The sequence below is a fragment of the Lissotriton vulgaris genome, chromosome 3_1 (assembly GCF_964263255.1).
Source record: "Lissotriton vulgaris chromosome 3_1, aLisVul1.2, whole genome shotgun sequence".
Taxonomy (NCBI): Eukaryota; Metazoa; Chordata; class Amphibia; order Caudata; family Salamandridae; genus Lissotriton; species Lissotriton vulgaris.
The window spans coordinates 489,692,674-489,718,643 of record NC_141689.1 but is presented as its reverse complement, the minus strand read 5'-3'; the positions used below and the strand labels follow the sequence as shown (position 1 = coordinate 489,718,643).

Here is a 25,970-nt window from a genome sequence, read left to right as displayed (position 1 = left end):
GAAAGCTTCGACTATATGAGCCAGGGGTTCCATATAGAGGTTGAACAAGGTAGGGCTCAAGCTAGAGCCCTGTGGAACCCCATGGCTCAGCTTCCGGGGGGAGGATTTGAAAGGGGGCAGTGCATCTGGAAACTCCTGTTGTCTAGGAAAGATTTTATCCAGGCAAGGGTGGATCCCTCCACTCCCATGTCTGAGAGGCGAGACAGCAGCGTTGAGTGCAGCACGGTGTCAAAAGCTGCACTCAGGTCTAATAAAACCAACGCTGCTGTCTGTCCTTCATCCACCATCTGTCTGAGGCACTCAGTGGAATAGAGGACGGCAGACTCCGTCGAGTAGCCGGCTCTGAACCCCGATTGAGTGGGGTGGAGGAGGGATTCCTCTTCCAGATATTTCATGAGTTGCCCGTTGACCACTTTTCCCACTATTTTCGAGCAGAAGGGGAGAAGGGAGGGGAGGGGAAAGCTTGGAACCCTCCCCCGCCAGTGTCAGTGAAAGCTTCTCCATCCCAAGTACATGCCACAGACGATGAAGCCAACCATTGAATGTAGGGAGGCGATCGGTCCTCCAGTGTGTGAGTATGTTCTGCAAGGCGGAGCCCAGTGCAATTGCAACCAGTCGGCCTCTACGAGATCGCAGGGTATAGGTTAAGGGATTAGGGATCATCCAATATATGCTTCCAATACGTTTGGAGATGAACACATTCCCACAGTAAGAGGACCAAGGTACCCACCTGCCCGCATCTCTGCCAACATGTCGCCTCAGTGGTGGGATCCATCGCGTGGACACGCTCAGGGGTTTAGTACCAATATGTTGCGATTTTAGTGAGAGTGTCTGTAAGCCCCATATGATACCCCGAATGTCTGGCCCTGTAAAATATGCCCTCCCACTCTTTATGGCTCAGGGTCCTACCCAGGTCCCTTTCCCAGCGCGCCTTGCCTGCACTGTATGTATGGGCATACCTAGCCAGCAACATCTTATATAAATCGGAAATTCGTTTTTTATCCGCCGTGCGAGTAATCAGCTAGCGTTCGTAGGGCAGCAGATGTCTGTCGGCCCTTGAGCGCACCTGATCACTGAGTGCCCAATGTCGCACTTGAAGATAGCGCAATCTCTCCGCATCTGGCATCTCATACGTCTGCCGAAACTGAGCGAAAGGGATCACCCCCTCCGCAGAGTACATGTGGAAGAGGTAGCGACAGCCGGCTGGTCGCCACTTCTCGTAGGCCACTGTGTTGGTGCCGGGCGCGAAGTCAGGATTCTCTACCAAAGCGGTAAGCGGGGATGCGAAAGTGGTAAATTCGTGCCACAAATTGGTTTGGTCCCAGACTTCCAGGGCGACTCGTGTGATATGAGACGCATACAGATTGGGGGATCGATGCTGTTTCCGGAGAAATGGAACCTCCTGAAGGGGGTGGCCAGCCACTGCTTGATCTCAAAATAGCCAGTGCTTTTCGGACTCCCACCTACTCCACTCCACCAAGAGACGCAATTGAGCTGCCTGAAAGTAGAGCAGAAGATCCAGCACTCCCAGCCCCTCATCCTCCGGCGACAGTGTCGCTAGTCGTGCTTTTAGAAGCGGCTTTCTACCATTACAAATGAACCGGGCCAGTTAGGACTGAGTCTGCTGAATCCACCCCGCTGGTGGCCGGTGAGGAATGGTCCGGAACAGGTATAGAATCTGGGGAAGGATGGTCATTTTGACCGCAGCTATCCTGCTCAACCAAGACAGTGGGTAGTGTTTCCACCGCCCCAATTCCTGCCTAATCTTCAGCCGCAATAAAGTATAGTTAATGTTAACCGTATCATCAAGAGAGGGAGCCAAATGGATACCCAGATACAGGATAGCCGCCGTCGCCAATTGGATGGGGAGCGAGGGCTGCAGATGTTCACACGTAGGCTCCCCCAGAGATAGGTCCAGGACTTCCGACTTGCCCGCATTAACTTTGAAGCCAGAGCATTGTGCAAAGAGGTCTAAAACTGCTAGGCAGGCGGGTAAGGATTCACGCGGCTTAGACAGTGAGACCAACACATCGTCCGCATAGAGGCTAATTGTATGGATATAGCCTTCAAATTTGATACCCGTCACCTGTGGATGGAACCGAAGCTTCTGTGCTAAGGGCTCCATATAAAGAGCAAAAAGAAGGAGTGACAAACGGCACCCCTGCCTGGTGCCTCTCTCAATGGGGAACCGGGGGGACGTATACCCGTTAACCCGCACTACAGCCGTCGGAAACTTGTAGCTGTTCCAATATATACGTGCGAAATTTAGCCCCTAAGCCTGCCTTCTCCAGCACCTTCTCCAGATAAGGCCAGTGCACCCTATTGAACGCTTTCTCAGCGTCAATAGCCAGCAGTAAAATTTCTCCGCTCGTTCGCGTAGCTTTCTCGATTAGATGCAGGGCCCTCTTAGTGTTGTCCGAAGTTTGTCGTTCCGGTATGAACCCTGCTTGGTCCGGGTGGATTAAACGGCCCATGAGTGGCGCGAGTCTGGCCACCAGAATCCCTGTGTACAACTTAAGATCCACATTAAGGAGCGAGATGGGGCAGTATGCTCCACATTGCGCCTTGTCCTTCCCTGGCTTAGGGATGACAGCTATGGAGGCTTGCAAGAGGTCTCCAGATATAGCCCCAGGCTCTGAGAAACTATTAAAGAGTTGTGTAAGGATTGGGGCGATCTGCGCGCAGAAGGTCTTGTAAAAGACCGCCGGACACCCATCCGGGCCACGCGCTTTGGCCACCTTAAGGCGCGCGATGGTGGAGATGACCTCTTAGAGCCTGATATCTCGCTCTATGTGCTCAGCCTGTTCCGTCATAAGGGCAGGCAGTGAGACGGAGGCAAGGAAAGCCTCCGCTTCCGCGCTATCCAGGGGGCGCTAGTATAGAGGTCCGTGTAGAAGTCGCTAAAGGCTGTCGCGATACCTAAATCATCAGTGACACACCTGCCATCTGGACAGCGAATTTCCTTAACATTTTGCTGCTGGCGAGTTTCACGCAATCTATGGGATAACAGTCGCCCGCACCTATCCCCACCCGTGTAGTCTCAGCACCGCAAATTCTGCCCTATCCTGATCAATTGCTGCCAATTGTTGCCTTACTGCTGTAAGTTGTCGCCAGATATGTGGAGCCCCGGTGCGTTGGTGCATCTGCTCCAACTCCCTTGTGCGTTGTATGAGTTCTTCTCGCTTGCGACTACGTTCCCTGTTATCAGCCGCAGAGATTGCAATAAATTCCCCTATAAGGACTGCTTTTAGCGCTGCCCATTATGTAGTAAGTGTGGTGTATGTGTTGCTGTTGTGCAAGAGGTAGTTCGCGATAGCGCCCTGGATTTTGGTAACCACCTCTTTGCAATGTAATAGGGTCTCCCTGAGGCGCCATGTTCGCTGAGCGCGCTGCATGGGGGGGGGGGGGGGGGGGGGGGAGGAGGCGAACACCGCTGTCACTGGAGCGTGGTCGGAGAGTGGTACGACCCCAATCTCTACCTCGGATGCCAGCGCCCGCAAAGAAGCCGTCGCCAGCAGGTAGTCTAGTCGCACATATGTTTTATGAGCACCCAAGTACTGAAGCCGGGTGAGCCCCTCCGCAGAAAGAGCGCCAGTTTTGCGAGGAGCGTTGACATGATCTATCCAGGATGTTGTCAAACACTAAATTCAAATCCACCCCTAGCAAAATGTGGTGATCTGGTGTGACCGTAGCATCTGTGAGGGCAGCCTGGAAGAATTTTTCTTGGCCTTCATTAGAGGCATGGATAGAACCAGCCGTGAACGTGTGATCCCAATGCAAACCTGTAGGTCAGCAGCCTGCCTTTAATCTCAGCCTCTTTCTGCATAACCTTCCCCTCAAACCTCTGGGCCACCAGAATGGCCACTCCTGACGTTTTATTGGGTCCTGAAGAAAGAAACTGGAATGGGAACTTGCGGGAGCGCAGGCGGTGGCAATCCCTCTGCAGGAGGTGCGTCTCCTGTAGGAAACAAATGTCCGCCTGTGAATTTTCCAGACAGGAAAGGACCGCTTTGCGTTTAACCGGGTTATTCAACCCCCTCACATTCAAAGTGAGGACCTTAAGTTCTGTGGGGAACATCTACTCCACTGGGTGGCCCGGAGGCAGGAAAGCCGCGCCAGCGTAATAAAGCCTAGGAACCAGAGGTGCCAGCAATATCAGAAAGACTAGGAATCACGCATCAGACACACCCCATACACACGGTGGACAAGGAACACTACCCCTCCCCAACCCCCCCACCCTCCCCAAAACACCCCCCCCCCCCCAGCAAGAAACTCAAAATCCAAGAACACATTGTCCATCATCCGTGAACAAACTAGTTAGGTAACAGGGAAATAGGGCGCACAGCTGAGAGTATGGCTACAAAGTGAAAATTTAATGTATCTAAGTAAATTGCTGCTAGGCTGGAAAGGGAGGTTACCTAACCCCCTTAAACATCATGGACACATCCAAGATTTGAAACTTATAAATACTCCTGCCGAGCAATCAGAATCATGAGCGATATTTATAAACAACAAATATAATGTTTTTCAAAATTCATAAAGCAAGTATGAAAGCAAAAGTCCAAATTCTCATCCAATAAGTTTTTCAGACTCCCGGGTCTTGTAATGCATTGATCCGTATTTTAATTTCAATTCTCAAAGTTCAATCCAAGTTCAGATTCAAAGATCCGATGTTCAAGTCAAAATTCAATCCAAGGTTCTAAGTACAATTTCAAAGCATAATCAAACTTCCAAAGAAAACAATCACTGCAGCCAACACGTGTTTCGTTGGGCATTAATCTCATGCCACATAACTTCCTCAGGGCTGCAAGCCAAAATAATAAAACAATAGTAAATATACTAACAATAATCAAACTAAGAAGGTACTTTTAATAAAGTCACCACCTAAGTGAGAGGAAAACATAGTACCCTTAATCGAGTGACAGATTAAAAATACAGTTTTGTGAAAGTCCCGGTGTCAGATATATAAGGACAACAAAACATTCCGAAATATTACCAAATTCAAAAAATATAGTGAAGAGTTACCTGAATCACAATAATATTTCCATCATTATCAAACTTCTTCTAGGAAATGTATGTATTTGAATTAGCAATTTATGGAATGATATAAGGAGGCTCTTAGTTCTGTCACCATAGTCCATCACAAAAATTCTCTCTATAACACAGACACTATTTGTACTCATATGTCTCAGTAAGTACTGATTACGATTTATATCCTTCTTACATGTCTTAAATAAGCAGTAATTAAAAAACGCAAGCCCTTGTCATGACACATCCTAATGTTAAATAAACATTCTTTATTCGGTGGAAAATCTTTAAGCTAAACGTGACAGTGAATAATATTTATGTCTTCTATAGGACAGGCTGTATTACCTTTTCTTTCCTATTCTTCGTTCCCCACGTTTATTATACCATTAATCGGTTCCGAGTTTTGCAGGAACTATAATAAAGAGCCATATGGTTAGACTCTTACTTCTAAGAAGCGTAAAAACAAGTATCACTATATAACAGATTCCCCTTACCTATATCTCAGCAAGAAGGGGTTTGTTGCAATTCGCTTCCGATATCAATATTGTCGTGTTCTACACCATATCGTCATCACAGGTTCTAAAATAAAAGAACCAAAGATCCAAGGACCTGCTGCTAAGTAATATCGCAAATATTCTAAATTTCAACACGTAAAACCCTTACCTGTGTCCCCCTTCTAAGAGTCCATGTATCTTCTGTCCGGCTCTATCGAATGTCAGCGTCTTCTATGGGCGCCATATTGTTTAAGTACCAAGTCTAAATGCTAAGACTGCGGTACGTAATATCGCCGCCATATGTGAGTGGGTCACCGCGTCCGTAGATAAGGCATATTTACACAATCACACATGTGTAAGCAATATAACTTATAGCTTCTATTTCATGTACGATTAATTTAGGGAATTGATGAACGCTCTCATAGAAATTATATATACTGAGTCTAGATGTTAAGACAACAGTATGAGAATCGGCGTCTTCTATGGGCGTCATATTGTTTAAGTGCCAAGTCTAAATGCTAAGACTGCGGTACGTAATATCGCCGCCATATTTGAGTGGGTTATCGTGTCCGTAGATAAGGCATATTTGCACAATCACACATGTGTTAGCAATCTATCTTATAGCTTCTATTTAATATACGATTTATTTAAGAAATTGATGAACGCTCTCAAAGGACAAATATATACACTACGTCTAAATACTAAGACCGCGGTACATGATGTACATGATTGATTCAAAAAGGAATATGTTGTTACAATATTAAATCGTTGTTGTGGGGGGGGGGGGGCGGGGGCCTCGGGGGAGGCGAAATAGTAAGAAATATATGTTAAAGGATATATTTTGCAGCCTATCCATATACATGTATACTATATATTCAGCTATACATTCGCTATTCCTGATTAATAAAGTTATTTGACATATGTGGTGACATTGCATTGAGTCTCCCATAACTTTCCTGTGTGTTTAACTTCACATAATAATTGAGAGAGTGTAGTGGCATTTGCATTCAAGTTCCCCAAGTGTCAACTTGAATATTTTCAAATCAGTGTAACAGAATAACCAATTCTTAAGAATAAAAGCCAGATCACTAACATCTACTGCATCATTTAGCATATAGAATTACAATATAGCTAATCTCCCAAAAAATACTGTAATTCTGTATCAATATTGAGCCCTTCTTCTACGGCCCGAAGAACCATAATCCACCGGGCCTCTCTTCGTCTCAATTTTAATAATCGGTCTCCTCCACGTCTATCCCGAACCACTTGTTCAATTCCATGAAAGGAGAATTTATGATTTTCAGAGTCATGTCTATTTTGAATAGCATGTGAGGCTATGGGGTACCTTGTATCACCATTCTTGAGTGCCCGGTAGTGTTCTACCACCCGGTCCTTAAGTCTTCTAACCGTGCTTCCAACATATATCTTTCCACACAGGCAAGCAATAACATAAATTACAAAGGTAGTTTCACAATTAATGAAAGAATCAATGTAAAAGGTGCCTGTGTCATTGTATTCAAATCTCACAACCTTTCTTTTAGCCCACCAACATGAGCTGCAATTTCCACAGTAGTGGAAACCTTTGGGACGAATTCGCAACCAATCACTTTGTCCAGGATAAGAAATTGGTTTAGGGTAACTCGGGCTTACAATATTGGCAATGGATAGTCCCTTCCTAAAAGTAATACTTGGCCTTTCCGTTAAGTAAGATTTCAGATCTTTATCAGAGTATAACATATGCCAATATTTCCTCATAATACTGTAGAGTTTGTTACTTCCAGTGCCAAAATTCGTAATCATTCTGATCTTTTGGATCTTACCCCTAGTCTCATCCTTATTCTTTGGTCTCAATGTATCATCTCGCTTTAGTTTCTTTACTTTTTTAACAGCTTTGGTAACAGTTATATTTTCATAGCCTCTATTTTTGAATCTCATCACCATATCTCTAACATTAACATCAAAGTCTGTGTCTTTGGAGCAGTTTCTTCTTGCTCTAATCATTTCCCCATATGGGATAGAATTGATCTGGCTTTTAGGATGGCAACTGTCAGCTCGTAGTAGTGCATTAAAGCTCGTCTCTTTTCGAAACATACGACTGTACAGTTTGTTTCCCTCAACAAATAATTCTATATCAAGAAAGGTCAATTTCTCTTTATCATACTGTGTTGTGAATGACATGTTTAAATAGTTGGTGTTAAGAAAATTAAAAAAAGACTCTAATTCTATCGTCGTACCTCTCCAAAATAACAAGCAATCGTCAATGAATCTACCCCAGTAGTATATGTGGTCTATCCATCGGCTGCCCCTGGGGCCCCAAATCCACTCCGCCTCCAGTCTCCCCATAAAGAGGTTCGCGAAGGACGGAGCAAATTTGGAACCCATCGCAGTCCCAGTCCTTTGTTTATACCAGGTGGATTCAAAGAGAAAGTAGTTGTTTTCCAGAACCAGTCTCGTCATCTCAAGCAACATAGATGAGTGGTCTAAATATTCAGCTGATCTGTTATTCAGAAAGCTCTCTATGGCCGAGATACCTTTTTCATGATCAATATTTGAATATAACGATATCACATCTAGAGTTGCTAAAATCATATCATTGTCCCATACCACATCATTCATTATATTGAGGACATGTTTAGTGTCCTCAATATGCGATGGTAAGTTCTGTACAAATGGTCTCAGATATGAGTCCACAAATTGAGACAACCTTTCCGTAGGCCCTCCAATGCCCGAAATAATCGGTCTTCCGGGTGGTCTATCTCTGTCTTTATGTACTTTGGGTAGGCAGTACATGCATGGGGCCTTGGGTGATTGAATTTTAAGGAAGAGATATTCGTCATAGTCCAATAAGCACTTGTCATACCACTCTTTAAGTTTCTTGTTAATTTTGTCTTTAACCATCTCTAAAGGGTTAACAGTTACTTTCTCATAATATTTGTCATTTCCCAATTGAGATAGAACTTCATTATTGTAATCAATACGATTCATGACGACAACGTTGCCACCCTTATCAGCACTGCGTATTATTAGATTTGGATGATCGGTCAGTTGTCGCAGTGCCTCCCTTTCTTCTATTCTTAAATTGTCTGGGAAAGTTTTTCTGTGATACCGCTCTTTCTTAATCAGATTGTCAATCTCAAGAGTAACAGCTTTGTAGAATGCATCAATAACATTGCCAGTGGACAACTGCGGTGTCCATTTTGATTTGTCTTTAAAACCACTTCCTGGTGCTGCACCTGGATTAATCTCAAGATCTCTTAATAAAGAATTCATAGTTACTGGGTCATCTTCAGATTCAGTAAGAGATAACAACAGTCTTGTATCATGCAGATCTTGGATGGTAATATCAGTGAGTATTGGTTTATTCACAGTATCCACTCTGACATTGTCTCTTTGAGAAAAAAACTTTTTTAACTTCAGCAAACGAACAAATTTATACAAATCAACCTTTGTAACATACCAATCTATATTCTTGGTTGGACAATACCCAAGTCCTTTTTTAAGCACATTGTTCATACTCACAGACAATTCAATAGAAGAAAGGTTGATCACATCAATCTCATTAGTTCCTGTTTTTATTTCCTCCATGACCTGAGTCTCTCTCTCATCCCTGGGGCCACTTCTCCTGCGTCTGCCACGGCTCCCTCTCCTTGTCTTGTAGTTTGTGTGTTGCCAAATCTCCCTCCTGTATCTCGACTCCCTCTTTTGAACCTCTGTACTTCTACTAAAAAATTATTATTATTCGTGGCATCTCCACTAGGGGCATTGGGAGCATCTGTTGTGCCTCCATCTGTAGATATGCTACTCGATGAGGTATTTACAGCTGAGCTAAGGGGTGTCGTATTTCTCCTGTGTCCTGATCCTGTTTGAAAGAGATAGTCAAATTTACGCGCAAAGGTAAATACCCTACCAGCTGTATAATCTTGTTCATCCCTTTTCAATTTTCGCGCTTTTCTCCTCTTGATATCTGCCTGAAGATTAGTCAGAATCTCATCTAACATATTATAGTTTTTCATAGTCGCCTCAGGTAGATTTAATAGTTTAATTTCATCTTCACATGTTTTAATCTCAACTAAAAGTTTCTCAATCTTGCGCTCCGCATTGTCAATTAGTATCCTTATTAAGTTACACGAACTAGTGGTTAACTCATGCTCCCATTTGTCCAATAAATCCGGCTCTAGATCTTCATATGTTGGCATTATAGTTGATCTCAGACCTCTTGGAATGCGGTTCAAATTGAGATATTGTTTAAGTGTTACCGCATCCCACCATTTATTAAGTTCCGCTCTCTTAAGCTTTTCTAGTTTGATGAATTTGGCTCTAAGACCTTCCTGTTTTGCTGGTGTAGTAGAGGCTACTGCTACATTAACAGATGAGCCAGTACTTAGATTTCTAAATAAATCCAATGCTTCTTGTTCCCTATTCATAGTTATTGCAAAAGCCACTGCGGCAGCCCAACCCAAATTATAAATGAACAAACTAGTTAGGTAACAGGGAAATAGGGCGCACAGCTGAGAGTATGGCTACAAAGTGAAAATTTAATGCATCTAAGTAAATTGCTGCTAGGCTGGAAAGGGAGGTTACCTAACCCCCTTAAACATCATGGACACGTCCAAGATTTGAAACTTATAAATACTCCTGCCGAGCAATCAGAATCATGAGCGATATTTATAAACAACGAATATAATGTTTTTCAAAATTCATAAAGCAAGTATGAAAGCAAAAGTCCAAATTCTCATCCAATAAGTTTTTCAGACTCCCGGGTCTTGTAATGCATTGATCCGTATTTTAATTTCAATTCTCAAAGTTCAATCCAAGTTCACATTCAAAGATCCGATGTTCAAGTCAAAATTCAATCCAAGGTTCTAAGTACAATGTTCAAAGCATAATCAAACTTCCAAAGAAAACAATCACTGCAGCCAACACGTGTTTCGTTGGGCATTAATCTCATGCCACATAACTTCCTCAGGGCTGCAAGCCAAAATAATAAAACAATAGTAAATATACTAACAATAATCAAACTAAGAAGGTACTTTTAATAAAGTCACCACCTAAGTGAGAGGAAAACATAGTACCCTTAATCGAGTGACAGATTAAAAATACAGTTTTGTGAGAGTCCCGGTGTCAGATATATAAGGACAACAAAACATTCCGAAATATTACCAAATTCAAAAAATATAGTGAAGAGTTACCTGAATCACAATAATATTTCCATCATTATCAAACTCCTTCTAGGAAATGTATGTATTTGAATTAGCAATTTATGGAATGATATAAGGAGGCTCTTAGTTCTGTCACCATAGTCCATCACAAAAATTCTCTCTATAACATAGACACTATTTGTACTCATATGTCTCAGTAAGTACTGATTACGATTTATATCCTTCTTACATGTCTTAAATAAGCAGTAATTAATAAACGCAAGCCCTTGTCATGACACATCCTAATGTTAAATAAACATTCTTTATTCGGTGGAAAATCTTTAAGCTAAACGTGACAGTGAATAATATTTATGTCTTCTATAGGACAGGCTGTATTACCTTTTCTTTCCTATTCTTCGTTCCCCACGTTTATTATACCATTAATCGGTTCCGAGTTTTGCAGGAACTATAATAAAGAGCCATATGGTTAGACTCTTACTTCTAAGAAGCGTAAAAACAAGTATCACTATATAACAGATTCCCCTTACCTATATCTCAGCAAGAAGGGGTTTGTTGCAATTCGCTTCCGATATCAATATTGTCGTGTTCTACACCATATCGTCATCACAGGTTCTAAAATAAAAGAACCAAAGATCCAAGGACCTGCTGCTAAGTAATATCGCAAATATTCTAAATTTCAACACGTAAAACCCTTACCTGTGTCCCCCTTCTAAGAGTCCATGTATCTTCTGTCCGGCTCTATCGAATGTCGGCGTCTTCTATGGGCGCCATATTGTTTAAGTACCAAGTCTAAATGCTAAGACTGCGGTACGTAATATCGCCGCCATATTTGAGTGGGTCACCGCGTCCGTAGATAAGGCATATTTACACAATCACACATGTGTAAGCAATATAACTTATAGCTTCTATTTCATGTACGATTAATTTAGGGAATTGATGAACGCTCTCATAGAAATTATATATACTGAGTCTAGATGCTAAGACAACAGTATGAGAATCGGCGTCTTCTATGGGCGTCATATTGTTTAAGTGCCAAGTCTAAATGCTAAGACTGCGGTACGTAATATCGCCGCCATATTTGAGTGGGTTATCGCGTCCGTAGATAAGGCATATTTGCACAATCACACATGTGTTAGCAATCTATCTTATAGCTTCTATTTAATATACGATTTATTTAAGAAATTGATGAACGCTCTCAAAGGACAAATATATACAACACTACGTCTAAATACTAAGACCGCGGTACATGATGTCGCCGCCATGATTGATTCAAAAGGAATATGCTGTTACAATATTAAATCGTTGTTGTGGGGGGGGGGGCCTCGGGGGAGGCGAAATAGTAAGAAATATATGTTAAAGGATATATTTTGCAGCCTATCCATATACATGTATACTATATATTCAGCTATACATTCGCTATTCCTGATTAATAAAGTTATTTGACATATGTGGTGACATTGCATTGAGTCTCCCATAACTTTCCTGTGTGTTTAACTTCACATAATAATTGAGAGAGTGTAGTGGCATTTGCATTCAAGTTCCCCAAGTGTCAACTTGAATATTTTCAAATCAGTGTAACAGAATAACCAATTCTTAAGAATAAAAGCCAGATCACTAACATCTACTGCATCATTTAGCATATAGAATTACAATATAGCTAATCTCCCAAAAAATACTGTAATTCTGTATCAATATTGAGCCCTTCTTCTACGGCCCGAAGAACCATAATCCACCGGGCCTCTCTTCGTCTCAATTTTAATAATCTGTCTCCTCCACGTCTATCCCGAACCACTTGTTCAATTCCATGAAAGGAGAATTTATGATTTTCAGAGTCATGTCTATTTTGAATAGCATGTGAGGCTATGGGGTACCTTGTATCACCATTCTTGAGTGCCCGGTAGTGTTCTACCATCCGGTCCTTAAGTCTTCTAACCGTGCTTCCAACATATATCTTTCCACACAGGCAAGCAATAACATAAATTACAAAGGTAGTTTCACAATTAATGAAAGAATCAATGTAAAAGGTGCCTGTGTCATTGTATTCAAATCTCACAACCTTTCTTTTAGCCCACCAACATGAGCTGCAATTTCCACAGTAGTGGAAACCTTTGGGACGAATTCGCAACCAATCACTTTGTCCAGGATAAGAAATTGGTTTAGGGTAACTCGGGCTTACAATATTGGCAATGGATAGTCCCTTCCTAAAAGTAATACTTGGCCTTTCCGTTAAGTAAGATTTCAGATCTTTATCAGAGTATAACATATGCCAATATTTCCTCATAATACTGTAGAGTTTGTTACTTCCAGTGCCAAAATTCGTAATCATTCTGATCTTTTGGATCTTACCCCTAGTCTCATTCTTATTCTTTGGTCTCAATGTATCATCTCGCTTTAGTTTCTTTACTTTTTTAACAGCTGTGGTAACAGTTATATTTTCATAGCCTCTATTTTTGAATCTCATCACCATATCTCTAACATTAACATCAAAGTCTGTGTCTTTGGAGCAGTTTCTTCTTGCTCTAATCATTTCCCCATATGGGATAGAATTGATCTGGCTTTTAGGATGGCAACTGTCAGCTCGTAGTAGTGCATTACAGCTCGTCTCTTTTCGAAACATACGACTGTACAGTTTGTTTCCCTCAACAAATAATTCTATATCAAGAAAGGTCAATTTCTCTTTATCATACTGTGTTGTGAATGACAAGTTTAAATTGTTGGTGTTAAGAAAATTTAAAAAAGACTCTAATTCTTCAGTCGTACCTCTCCAAAATAACAAGCAATCGTCAATGAATCTACCCCAGTAGTATATGTGGTCTATCCATCGGCTGCCCCTGGGGCCCCAAATCCACTCCGCCTCCAGTCTCCCCATAAAGAGGTTCGCGAAGGACGGAGCAAATTTGGAACCCATCACAGTCCCAGTCCTTTGTTTATACCAGGTGGATTCAAAGAGAAAGTAGTTGTTCTCCAGAACCAGTCTCGTCATCTCAAGCAACATAGATGAGTGGTCTAAATATTCAGCTGATCTGTTATTCAGAAAGCTCTCTATGGCCGAGATATCTTTTTCATGATCAATATTTGAATATAACGATACCACATCTAGAGTTGCTAAAATCATATCATATAATCGGTCTTCCGGGTGGTCTATCTCTGTCTTTATGTACTACTCAAACTAGAAAAGCTTAAGAGAGCGGAACTTAATAAATGGTGGGATGCGGTAACACTTAAACAATATCTCAATTTGAACCGCATTCCAAGAGGTCTGAGATCAACTATAATGCCAACATATGAAGATCTAGAGCCGGATTTATTGGACAAATGGGAGCATGAGTTAACCACTAGTTCGTGTAACTTAATAAGGATACTAATTGACAATGCGGAGCGCAAGATTGAGAAACTTTTAGTTGAGATTAAAACATGTGAAGATGAAATTAAACTATTAAATCTACCTGAGGCGACTATGAAAAACTATAATATGTTAGATGAGATTCTGACTAATCTTCAGGCAGATATCAAGAGGAGAAAAGCGCGAAAATTGAAAAGGGATGAACAAGATTATACAGCTGGTAGGGTATTTACCTTTGCGCGTAAATTTGACTCTCTCTTTCAAACAGGATCAGGACACAGGAGAAATACGACACCCCTTAGCTCAGCTGTAAATACCTCATCGAGTAGCATATCTACAGATGGAGGCACAACAGATGCTCCCAATGCCCCTAGTGGAGATGCCACGAATAATAATAATTTTTTAGTAGAAGTACAGAGGTTCAAAAGAGGGAGTCGAGATACAGGAGGGAGATTTGGCAACACACAAACTACAAGACAAGGAGAGGGAGCCGTGGCAGACGCAGGAGAAGTGGCCCCAGGGATGAGAGAGAGACTCAGGTCATGGAGGAAATAAATACAGGAACTAATGAGATTGATGTGATCAACCTTTCTTCTATTGAATTGTCTGTGAGTATGAACAATGTGCTTAAAAAAGGACTTGGGTATTGTCCAACCAAGAATATAGATTGGTATGTTACAAAGGTTGATTTGTATAAATTTGTTCGTTTGCTGAAGTTAAAAAAGTTTTTTTCTCAAAGAGACAATGTCAGAGTGGATACTGTGAATAAACCAATACTCACTGATATTACCATCCAAGATCTGCATGATACAAGACTGTTGTTATCTCTTACTGAATCTGAAGATGACCCAGTAACTATGAATTCTTTATTAAGAGATCTTGAGATTAATCCAGGTGCAGCACCAGGAAGTGGTTTTAAAGACAAATCAAAATGGACACCGCAGTTGTCCACTGGCAATGTTATTGATGCATTCTACAAAGCTGTTACTCTTGAGATTGACAATCTGATTAAGAAAGAGCGGTATCACAGAAAAACTTTCCCAGACAATTTAAGAATAGAAGAAAGGGAGGCACTGCGACAACTGACCGATCATCCAAATCTAATAATACGCAGTGCTGATAAGGGTGGCAACGTTGTCGTCATGAATCGTATTGATTACAATAATGAAGTTCTATCTCAATTGGGAAATGACAAATATTATGAGAAAGTAACTGTTAACCCCTTAGAGATGGTTAAAGACAAAATTAACAAGAAACTTAAAGAGTGGTATGACAAGTGCTTATTGGACTATGACGAATATCTCTTCCTTAAAATTCAATCACCCAAGGCCCCATGCATGTACTGCCTACCCAAAGTACATAAAGACAGAGATAGACCACCCGGAAGACCGATTATTTCGGGCATTGGAGGGCCTACGGAAAGGTTGTCTCAATTTGTGGACTCATATCTGAGACCATTTGTACAGAACTTACCATCGCATATTGAGGACACTAAACATGTCCTCAATATAATGAATGATGTGGTATGGGACAATGATATGATTTTAGCAACTCTAGATGTGGTATCGTTATATTCAAATATTGACCATGAAAAAGGTATCTCGGCCATAGAGAGCTTTCTGAATAACAGATCAGCTGAATATTTAGACCACTCATCTATGTTGCTTGAGATGACGAGACTGGTTCTGGAGAACAACTACTTTCTCTTTGAATCCACCTGGTAAAAACAAAGGACTGGGACTGCGATGGGTTCCAAATTTGCTCCGTCCTTTGCGAACCTCTTTATGGGGAGCCTGGAGGCGGAGTGGATTTGGGGCCCCAGGGGCAGCCGATGGATAGACCACATATACTACTGGGGTAGATTCATTGACGATTGCTTGTTATTTTGGAGAGGTACGATGGAAGAATTAGAGTCTTTTTTTAATTTTCTTAACACCAACGATTTAAACATGTCATTCACAACACAGTATGATAAAGAGAAATTGACCTTTCTTGATATAGAATTATTTGTTGAGGGAAACAAACTGTACAGTCGTATGTTTCGAAAAGAGACGAGCTGTAATGCACTACTACGAGCTGACAGTTGCCATCCTAAAAGCCAGATCAATTCTATCCCATATGGGGAAATGATTAGAGCAAGAAGAAACTGCTCCAAAGACACAGACTTTGATGTTAATGTTAGAGATATGGTGATGAGATTCAAAAATAGAGGCTATGAAAATATAACTGTTACCAAAGCTGTTAAAAAAGTAAAGAAACTAAAGCGAGATGATACATTGAGACCAAAGAATAAGAATGAGACTAGGGGTAAGATCCAAAAGATCAGAATGATTACGAATTTTGGCACTGGAAGTAACAAACTCCACAGTATTATGAGGAAATATTGGCATATGTTATACTCTGATAAAGATCTGAAATCTTACTTAACGGAAAGGCCAAGTATTACTTTTAGGAAGGGACTATCCATTGCCAATATTGTAAGCCCGAGTTACCCTAAACCAATTTCTTATCCTGGACAAAGTGATTGGTTGCGAATTCGTCCCAAAGGTTTCCACTACTGTGGAAATTGCAGCTCATGTTGGTGGGCTAAAAGAAAGGTTGTGAGATTTGAATACAATGACACAGGCACCTTTTACATTGATTCTTTCATTAATTGTGAAACTACCTTTGTAATTTATGTTATTGCTTGCCTGTGTGGAAAGATATATGTTGGAAGCACGGTTAGAAGACTTAAGGACCGGATGGTAGAACACTACCGGGCACTCAAGAATGGTGATACAAGGTACCCCATAGCCTCACATGCTATTCAAAATAGACATGACTCTGAAAATCATAAATTCTCCTTTCATGGAATTGAACAAGTGGTTCGGGATAGACGTGGAGGAGACAGATTATTAAAATTGAGACGAAGAGAGGCCCGGTGGATTATGGTTCTTCGGGCCGTAGAAGAAGGGCGCAATATTGATACAGAATTACAGTATTTTTTGGGAGATTAGCTATATTGTAATTCTATATGCTAAATGATGCAGTAGATGTTAGTGATCTGGCTTTTATTCTTAAGAATTGGTTATTCTGTTACACTGATTTGAAAATATTCAAGTTGACACTTGGGGAACTTGAATGCAAATGCCACTACACTCTCTCAATTATTATGTGAAGTTAAACACACAGGAAAGTTATGGGAGACTCAATGCAATGTCACCACATATGTCAAATAACTTTATTAATCAGGAATAGCGAATGTATAGCTGAATATATAGTATACATGTATATGGATAGGCTGCAAAATATATCCTTTAACATATATTTCTTACTATTTCGCCTCCCCCGAGGCCCCCCCCCCCACAACAACGATTTAATATTGTAACAACATATTCCTTTTGAATCAATCATGGCGGCGACATCATGTACCGCGGTCTTAGTATTTAGACGTAGTGTGTATATTTGTCCTTTGAGAGCGTTCATCAATTTCTTAAATAAATCGTATATTAAATAGAAGCTATAAGATAGATTGCTAACACATGTGTGATTGTGCAAATATGCCTTATCTACGGACGCGATAACCCACTCAAATATGGCGGCGATATTACGTACCGCAGTCTTAGCATTTAGACTTGGCACTTAAACAATATGACGCCCATAGAAGACGCCGATTCTCATACTGTTGTCTTAGCATCTAGACTCAGTATATATAATTTCTATGAGAGCGTTCATCAATTCCCTAAATTAATCGTACATGAAATAGAAACTATAAGTTATATTGCTCACACTAATGTGTGATTGTGTAAATATGCCTTATCTACGGACGCGGTGACCCACTCAAATATGGCGGCGATATTACGTACCGCAGTCTTAGCATTTAGACTTGGTACTTAAACAATATGGCGCCCATAGAAGACGCCGACATTCGATAGAGCCGGACAGAAGATACATGGACTCTTAGAAGGGGGACACAGGTAAGGGTTTTACGTGTTGAAATTTAGAATATTTGCGATATTATTTAGCAGCAGGTCCTTGGATCTTTGGTTCTTTTATGTTAGAACCTGTGATGACGATATAGTGTAGAACACGACAATATTGATATCGGAAGCGAATTGCAACAAACCCCTTCTTGCTGAGATATAGGTAAGGGGAATCTGTTATATAGTGATACTTGTTTTTACACTTCTTAGAAGTAAGAGTCTAACCATATGGCTCTTTATTATAGTTCCTGCAAAACTCGGAACCGATTAATGGTATAATAAACGTGGGGAACGAAGAATAGGAAAGAAAAGGTAATACAGCCTGTCCTATAGAAGACATAAATATTATTCACGGTCACGTTTAGCTTAAAGATTTTCCACCGAATAAAGAATGTTTATTTAACATTAGGATGTGTCATGACAAGGGCTTGCGTTTTTTAATTACTGCTTATTTAAGACATGTAAGAAGGATATAAATCGTAATCAGTACTTACTGAGACATATGAGTACAAATAGTGTCTGTGTTATAGAGAGAATTTTTGTGATGGACTATGGTGACAGAACTAAGAGCCTCCTTATATCATTCCATAAATTGCTAATTCAAATACATACATTTCCTAGAAGGAGTTTGATAATGATGGAAATATTATTGTGATTCAGGTAACTCTTCACTATATTTTTTGAATTTGGTAATATTTCGGAATGTTTTGTTGTCCTTATATATCTGACACCGGGACTTTCACAAAACTGTATTTTTAATCTGTCACTCGATTAAGGGTACTATGTTTTCCTCTCATTTAGGTGGTGACTTTATTAAAAGTACCTTCTTAGTTTGATTATTGTTAGTATATTTACTATTGTTTTATTATTTTGGCTTGCAGCCCTGAGGAAGTTATGTGGCATGAGATTAATGCCCAACGAAACACGTGTTGGCTGCAGTGATTGTTTTCTTTGGAAGTTTGATTATGCTTTGAACATTGTACTTAGAACCTTGTATTGAATTTTGACTTGAACATCGGATCTTTGAATCTGAACTTGGATTGAACTTTGAGAATTGAAATTAAAATACGGATCAATGCATTACTAGACCCGGGAGTCTGAAAAACTTATTGGATGAGAATTTGGACTTTTGCTTTCATACTTGCTTTATGAATTTTGAAAAACATTATATTCGTTGTTTATAAATATCGCTCATGATTCTGATTGCTCGGCAGGAGTATTTATATATTGTCCATCATCCGCATAGGTGATTGGGAATATAGGATCATGGGATACTGCAATCAAGTCACAACCATCCACCCCCTCGCCGACGACCTGGACAGCCGCAAGGAATGAGGACATGAAAGTCAGCTGGGGTGGGGCGAGGTCAGCTCAGAGGCAACTGCCTCCACTGCTGTGCACTGACCATACTTGATCTCGGCCCCCGGTGGCTTCTTTACCCGGCGCCTTCTCACTTGTTGGCGCCACTGGGATCCAGAGGCCTCAGCACCCCCGGAGCAACCCGCCGACTCCTTCTCCTCCGCAAGCAGTTCTATACCCAGCAGGCGACACACCTCCTTCAGTGATCGGAGCTGATAGAGTTGTCGAGTTTGAACACTATGCGGAATGGGTGGCCCCAACTGTAGGAGATGTTGTGCTGTTGTAGGTACGCCGTAACAGGCTTTAAGATCCAGCGTTTCTGCAAAGCGAGGGCTGACAAGTCCTGGAAAAAGACCGGTGCTTGATTTCTGAAGGACAGGGGATGCAGCTGCCTAGCTTTCTGGAGGATGTCTTCTTTAGTGCGATAATCTTGCACGCAGAGTAGGATGTCTGGTGGGGTGTCGACAGGGGACGAGGGGAACCCACCCTTTGTACTCTATCTAGTCTCAGCTCAGACTCCAAAGGGCAACCCAGGATGTGATTGAAAAGTTCTCTTGTGAATCCGAACAGATCCTTGGTATCTTCGGTCAGCGTCACACCTCGAATCCGAACATTATGGCGACGAGAACGGTTCTCCAAATCCTCCAGGTGCGTTTGCAGGTCCACCTGTTGATCATGTATCTGCAATATCTCCTGCTGCAGTGCCTCGATTTCGGTGTCTCTCCCGTCATTCTTGGTTTCCAGCTCCGCCACGCGCTCCCCTATACCGTCCACATCTTTGCGGACCTCCTTAAGTTCCTCTGAAAATTCCTTTTTGAAGGTGTGGATATCATCCCTCAAGGCAGTGAATAGTGACTTCAAAAAGGCTTTCGTAATGGGTTCCGAGCCATCCGCGTGGTCTGTGGCTGGGTGGGCAGCTGACGCCGCCATGTCTTTATGCTGTTGGCTAGCCTGGGCTTTAACGAACAGGTCCTTCTCGGTTTTGTCTTTGCAGATTCTGGAGGTGGATATATCGTGTTTCGTGCTCTCCAGGGGACCTCTGCCAAACACTTCCCTTCCAGAGACCCTCAACAGACTCGGGAGGCCCGGGCAGTCGTATCCTCCTCACAACGGTGTCCCTCAATTGGGGCCCCTGCGCTGTGGGCCATATGACAGGCTATAGACTACCAACTTGCTGCACCAGGCGATGTACCCCCGACGCTTCTCACTCTAAGCCAATGGGCGTGAAGGCCAAAGATAGACCGCACCTTCGGCCAATGCCGGATCAATCTCCGCCACGTGGCCAAGCAGCCCACAAGGCCGTCCCCGGAGACAGTCCACCACTCTTCGCTGGCCTATTGGTCCTCCTGCTCCTGCTCGAAGGCAATTGCCACCTCGCCGGGTCCCCCTTCTTGAGGGCCCGGTCCTCTACCGGGTGACGACTCTCGCTACCTCCTTAGGCAACTCGCTTGCCCTCTTCAGGCCTAAAAACCGCCAGAAGGGCCAATAATCTCTCCCTCACCAAAAGTGTCCCAAGAGCCGGGTCATCAAACCTGCAGTCTCTATGTGGCCTCCTCACCAAGTTCAGGGCCCACCTCCTGTCTCGTTGCGGCCCAGGTCCCCGCTCACTGTTTGTGTTCCACTGGGCCCCTGGCCCCCTCTCTCCCGAGGCTGACCACCTCCAATAGCTGCCCTGGGCCTCCTCACGGGTCTCGAGAGAACCCTACCCCGGCCGTGGCAGTGCCTACCACCGGTTAGCCTCCTTTGGCAGTCGTTAGTGACCCACTTGCGCCGCTAGTGTTCCGGGGCCAGCCAAGCGTCCCCCGTCGTCGCCGGACACCAAAGTCCTTTGCTCCATGCGCCACGCGTGCTCTTCACTACGTTGTTGCCTAGGGGCCACTCCGGTCCCCTCCTCGCACAGGCAATTCCTTGACCCCGTCTGGCGGCAGACAGCTCCCCGGGGTTCGTGTCCCCAACTCTGGGCTTTGTCAGACGTGGCGCACAGCGTGCTGCAAACCTCCCCCCCAGGCCCAAGTCCCACCTAGATCCTCTCCGTAGCCTGGGCCCTCACATTCAACCTGCACCTCGCCGGACTGCCGTGCTCCTCCCCTAGGGGTAGGTGTTCGCCTCCAGTACTCCTGGGCCTCACTGCTGGTCTCCAAGGCTTGCCCCTGGTCCCGTGGCAGCACTCCCTCTCTGCCCGCCACCTCCGGCAATCAAGGGCCCCCGCCTCACCTGGGGGCCGCCAGTAGTCCCAGCCTCTCCGCCGTGGCGGGCTCACCCTCGCTGTCTTCTTCACTTAAACGCGGGAAGGCACTGGCGACTCGGCCCAGCCCTCGACCGCGCACTCGGCACCATAGTCTGCCACTGAGTCCCACAAAATGGCGCCGCGGTCAATCTCCACCTCGGTCCTGGGGCAACACCAATCCCGCCACAAACTGCAATCAGCCTCTGCGCTGTCTCCCGGCCCCCAACAGGCGAGCCCGCTCTAGTCTTAACCGCCCGGCCCTCCGCACACCAAGCTGCAGGTCTTCTCTCGCCGGGAAGTGCCAGGCCTCCGTCGCACAGCTCCGTGGGGGAGGGGCGCGCTCTGGCCGTATGCTCGGCCTCGCCCGTACACCACTCGCCTGAGCCACCACTCGGCCACACTGACCGGCCAAGCTGTCCCTGCGACTGGGACCGACCTCCAGCTAGGCGTCAACGGACCCTTGGACGGCCGAAACCGGTGCTTTAGAACGGCCGTCAGCGGGAGCAGGAGAGCGATACATCTGCTCACGTCGCCATCTTGGCCACGCCCCCCAGCACCCTCTTTAGACCAATTTCTTAGTAAGGTATCAGTCTCCGACCCACAATACGATATACCGATGTATGGATACCCCCCATTAGTTGAGCAGGAGTGGTACATCCATTTATGATTTATAGGGTGTCAAAAACCCTTCATCAAGGCCACACAGTCCGACCAAATTTCCCTGTGGGAACTGTATAAGCCATCATATGTTTTTCTAAAGCCCTTTATGTAGCAGCGCAGCACTGTTGCTATGTCACTTGGTACACATATGAAGGTGTAATACTTTTTGACTCTGAATCACCACCTCTTGTATGACTGGTGAATATGTTTTTTCACTGCCCAAACTCGCTGTTTTGGTGGCCAGTAATTCCTATCTCAACTCGAGAATAGACTAGAGGTAGGAAGGAATACCTAAGAAGAATACGGTCTCACATCCTTCTTGCACATACTCTTCCCTTTTTTGTATGAGCAATTTCTATGAGCGTGACGGTCTACTGACTTGCTGATTACTAATGCATTTACCGGAACAATACCCTATTAAAGAAACAGACAGGCAAGGGAATCACATCTGTGAGTGAATAACGCGCCGCAGCTCACTCTGGGCATGCGCGACCACGGTGCACTATTGATATTCCCAAAGCGCAGTCGCACGTGGTGTTTTATCTATTGTGCAGGTGCCAACTGTTAATACTACCAGATAGGGCAAGTACGAGGGCAATCCAGACCCGGAAATACATGATATGGCCCCCCATTTTTCCCGTTTTTCATCAATTAACGGCAATTGAAGGTTGTATTCAAGGGTAAAAAAAGTCAGGCTACAAACATTATCGACGGAGCCGCGGTTGGGGGCAGTCAAGGACAGGGATTCTCCTGTTTCAGTGAGTACAGCACAGCTGAGACAGATCATAGGGACAACTTTCACCAAGTGGGTTAAACAAGGGTTAGCTGGACCATGATTTTGATTATTTTACCTACCTCTTTCCAGGATGCTATTAAGCACTACAACCCCACCATCCTGAAGGCTCATGATGCTAACCATTGCTTTGGCAGCAAGTATGCAATAAAATTGTTTTTCTGACTTGGAAACCACATTGATTTATCTGGATCGCAGAGCATAACATTTCCTAAACGGATATCGAAATAGAGCGTGTGTTTTATGTTCCATGTGTGTGTGTGTCTTGCGTTCGTCCTTTTCCTTTACAGGGCACCTCACAGAAATAGGATGACATATTTGGTCTAGATAGTGCTGCCCTCACTTTTCCCTAGGTCAGTGAACCAGCATGTTGGATATTTTGCTATTGTAATTCCAAATGCTTCTTTTTGTGTTCTTTTATTTTCCATTTTCTTCAGGTACTCATTGCAGATATCTGTGAATATCTAAGAAGGCACATATTAGCCTTTTTTCAGCTAAAAATACAGAACTGTGTTTAAAAGTTACGCCTAGTGACACCACAACGTGAGTAAGGTGGGGATCTGTGCACCTCGTCCTGAAGAAGAAGCCCAGCTTCGAAACATGTTGCTGCACACATGAAGTGTTGTACATTAACATACAAAATACCTCAACTCCACCCCTTTTAACGGTACCAGCACGGAGGCCCATTAAAATGATTAGACCTCACGTGCCAAGTATTTTTTAATATTCACTTTCTTCACTTTTGCGAACCCACCACTCACTTAACATCCAATCCCCTCTACACACCACACATAGCCAAAACTTAAAGTGCTCCCACGTAATCGTCGGTTAGTAGCATGCCGCATTCCGTAGAGGTGTGCAAAGACCCCAATGATGAAGCATGACACCAAGTGTCCTTTTGGTGTGTGAGGGGTATTTTCAAGAACACTGTGTGCTCCCCGCCATTGTAGGGACCACCCCAATAACATCCTTTTGTGGATTATTTTTTGTTTAAATATACATCACAAAAGAACAAAGAAATATAAAAAGTTTCCTCTTGAATCTGGATTACATGCTGTGATGCTGAGAATTGGTCTGAGATTGAAGTAAATCTTGGGAAATACCTAAACAAATTGGAATTGAAAGAGGCGGAGAGTTCAAAATCTTTACACATCACTGAATGTTTTTTCTTGACTGAGGCTTAACAACCTCCTCAAGAGTCTCTGGTACAAAAGAGAAAAACAATTTTCATTAACAGGCAGAGCAGAAGTTGGTCATGCTGTTCTCGGGATTTTGAACACCAAAGCACAAGAATTCAAATACCAGTACCAGAGCCCTAGGAATGTGAGAATTTGGTCTCAGGTCCACCTCCCTCATCAGGAGATTGGGCTCTGGGAAACAGACCACCCAGAGGATGTTCTCAGCTTGTTATGTGTACGAAGGCAAACATCATCCCTCGGTGGTACTATTTGAAATGAACATGAGAATGTCATCAGGATGGTGACTTGCTATTTCTTGAAACTGTACTTACTAGAGGGCTCGGCTGGACAGTGTAACTCCTAAATGGCTGGTACAGTGCTTGGTAATTGCACCTGGTATTAAATCCCTCTTACATAGATGTGATGATGTTAGTCCCAACTCAACTTGTTCAGTACCGTTCCATTCTGTGACCTTGATATATGAAGATTTCTCAGTGACCTCTGATGAAAGCAAACACAGAAAACCCAAGATCTGACCAGATGATAGGCCTCCAGAAACAGTATACAGGTTTTACCAATCTGGATGCACTGCATGAAACCAGTTGCAAATGACATGAACAGAAAGGCTATAAAAGTAACAAGACATCCATTGCTAGAAGATTTTCTCCTGTCCTTACCAGCGCACAATTTTAAACAAGTTTGAAAGGGATGAGAAAAAGACTACCGAATAACAGGAAAAAAGAACACAAGTAAGACTCAGGAGCATTGATCAGAGCGATGTTGTTGGAAAACAAGAGTGGTCTGAAGAATGTATTTTTCAGAGGGTGGGTTCTCCTTGAAGTCAATCTGAAGTCACCTCATCTTCCTGATTCCTAACTTCACAAAGAGCTTTACGTGGCTCTAGTCCAACTTCCTTAATTTAACAAATATGTATTTTATTAAGTTATTTCTTTTGTAACATCCCGAGTGAGTCTACAACATGACGCATACAACGATATCAGGATATGATACATTACGAATATGCAGAGGGTGGCAGGCTTGGGGGGCCAGCTCAGGCCCCCGGGTTCCCCACTCAACCAAAATGAGGTGCTCCCTTACGGGAAATGGGTTAGGTCCATCCTCTGTCGTTGGCAGTGCATGTCACCCCCCAGTTCTGGTACAAAAGGGGGTGGTGATGGACGGAGCATCTGAACCAATCAATCACTCACACCCAGTCAACAGATCTGGGTTTCATCCATCACTGTTCTTTAGCCCACTCTGCCACCCCAGTTCAGACATGGCCATATGCAAATCAGTCTGACCCTGTGCCTCATGGGAACAGTCCAGCCCGAACTGACAAACCATGCCTACCTGGACCGGAAACAAGCTTCCTAGGACCGTTTTCTGGCATTACAGCCGTCTTCAGCCAGGCTCGCTTGAATCCAGTGGCAAAGTGTGCAAGGGACTCACGTCTGAGCATACCCTGCCAACTTATGGCGAACAAAGCAAAAGGTTCTGGGCAATATCTCTCTTCACCACTATCAGCCCAAGTTTTCAAAATATCAATTTTTTCCTCGGCAGCTCAATATCCCAGAGGGACACCATAAAGTAGGAATTGGGGATTGTGTAGTATGTCCTTCTCAAGAACTAGACTGAGTTCCTGAAGGATCATGCCCCTGTATTTCTGGACCTCTCTGCGCCACCAGAGGGTATGATAGAACGAGCCCTTGGTTTAGCTGCATCCAAGACAACTGTGCAGGTGTACCTTAACCATTTTATGAAGTTTGA

General features: G+C 43.4%; 1 protein-coding gene across 3 annotated transcripts in view; it reads right to left on the bottom strand.

Annotated features, from left to right (window-relative positions):
* The window catches only part of CENPH (centromere protein H), a 368,725-nt gene that overhangs the window by 140,659 nt on the left and 202,096 nt on the right, over positions 1-25,970 (bottom strand). The window lies entirely within an intron of this gene.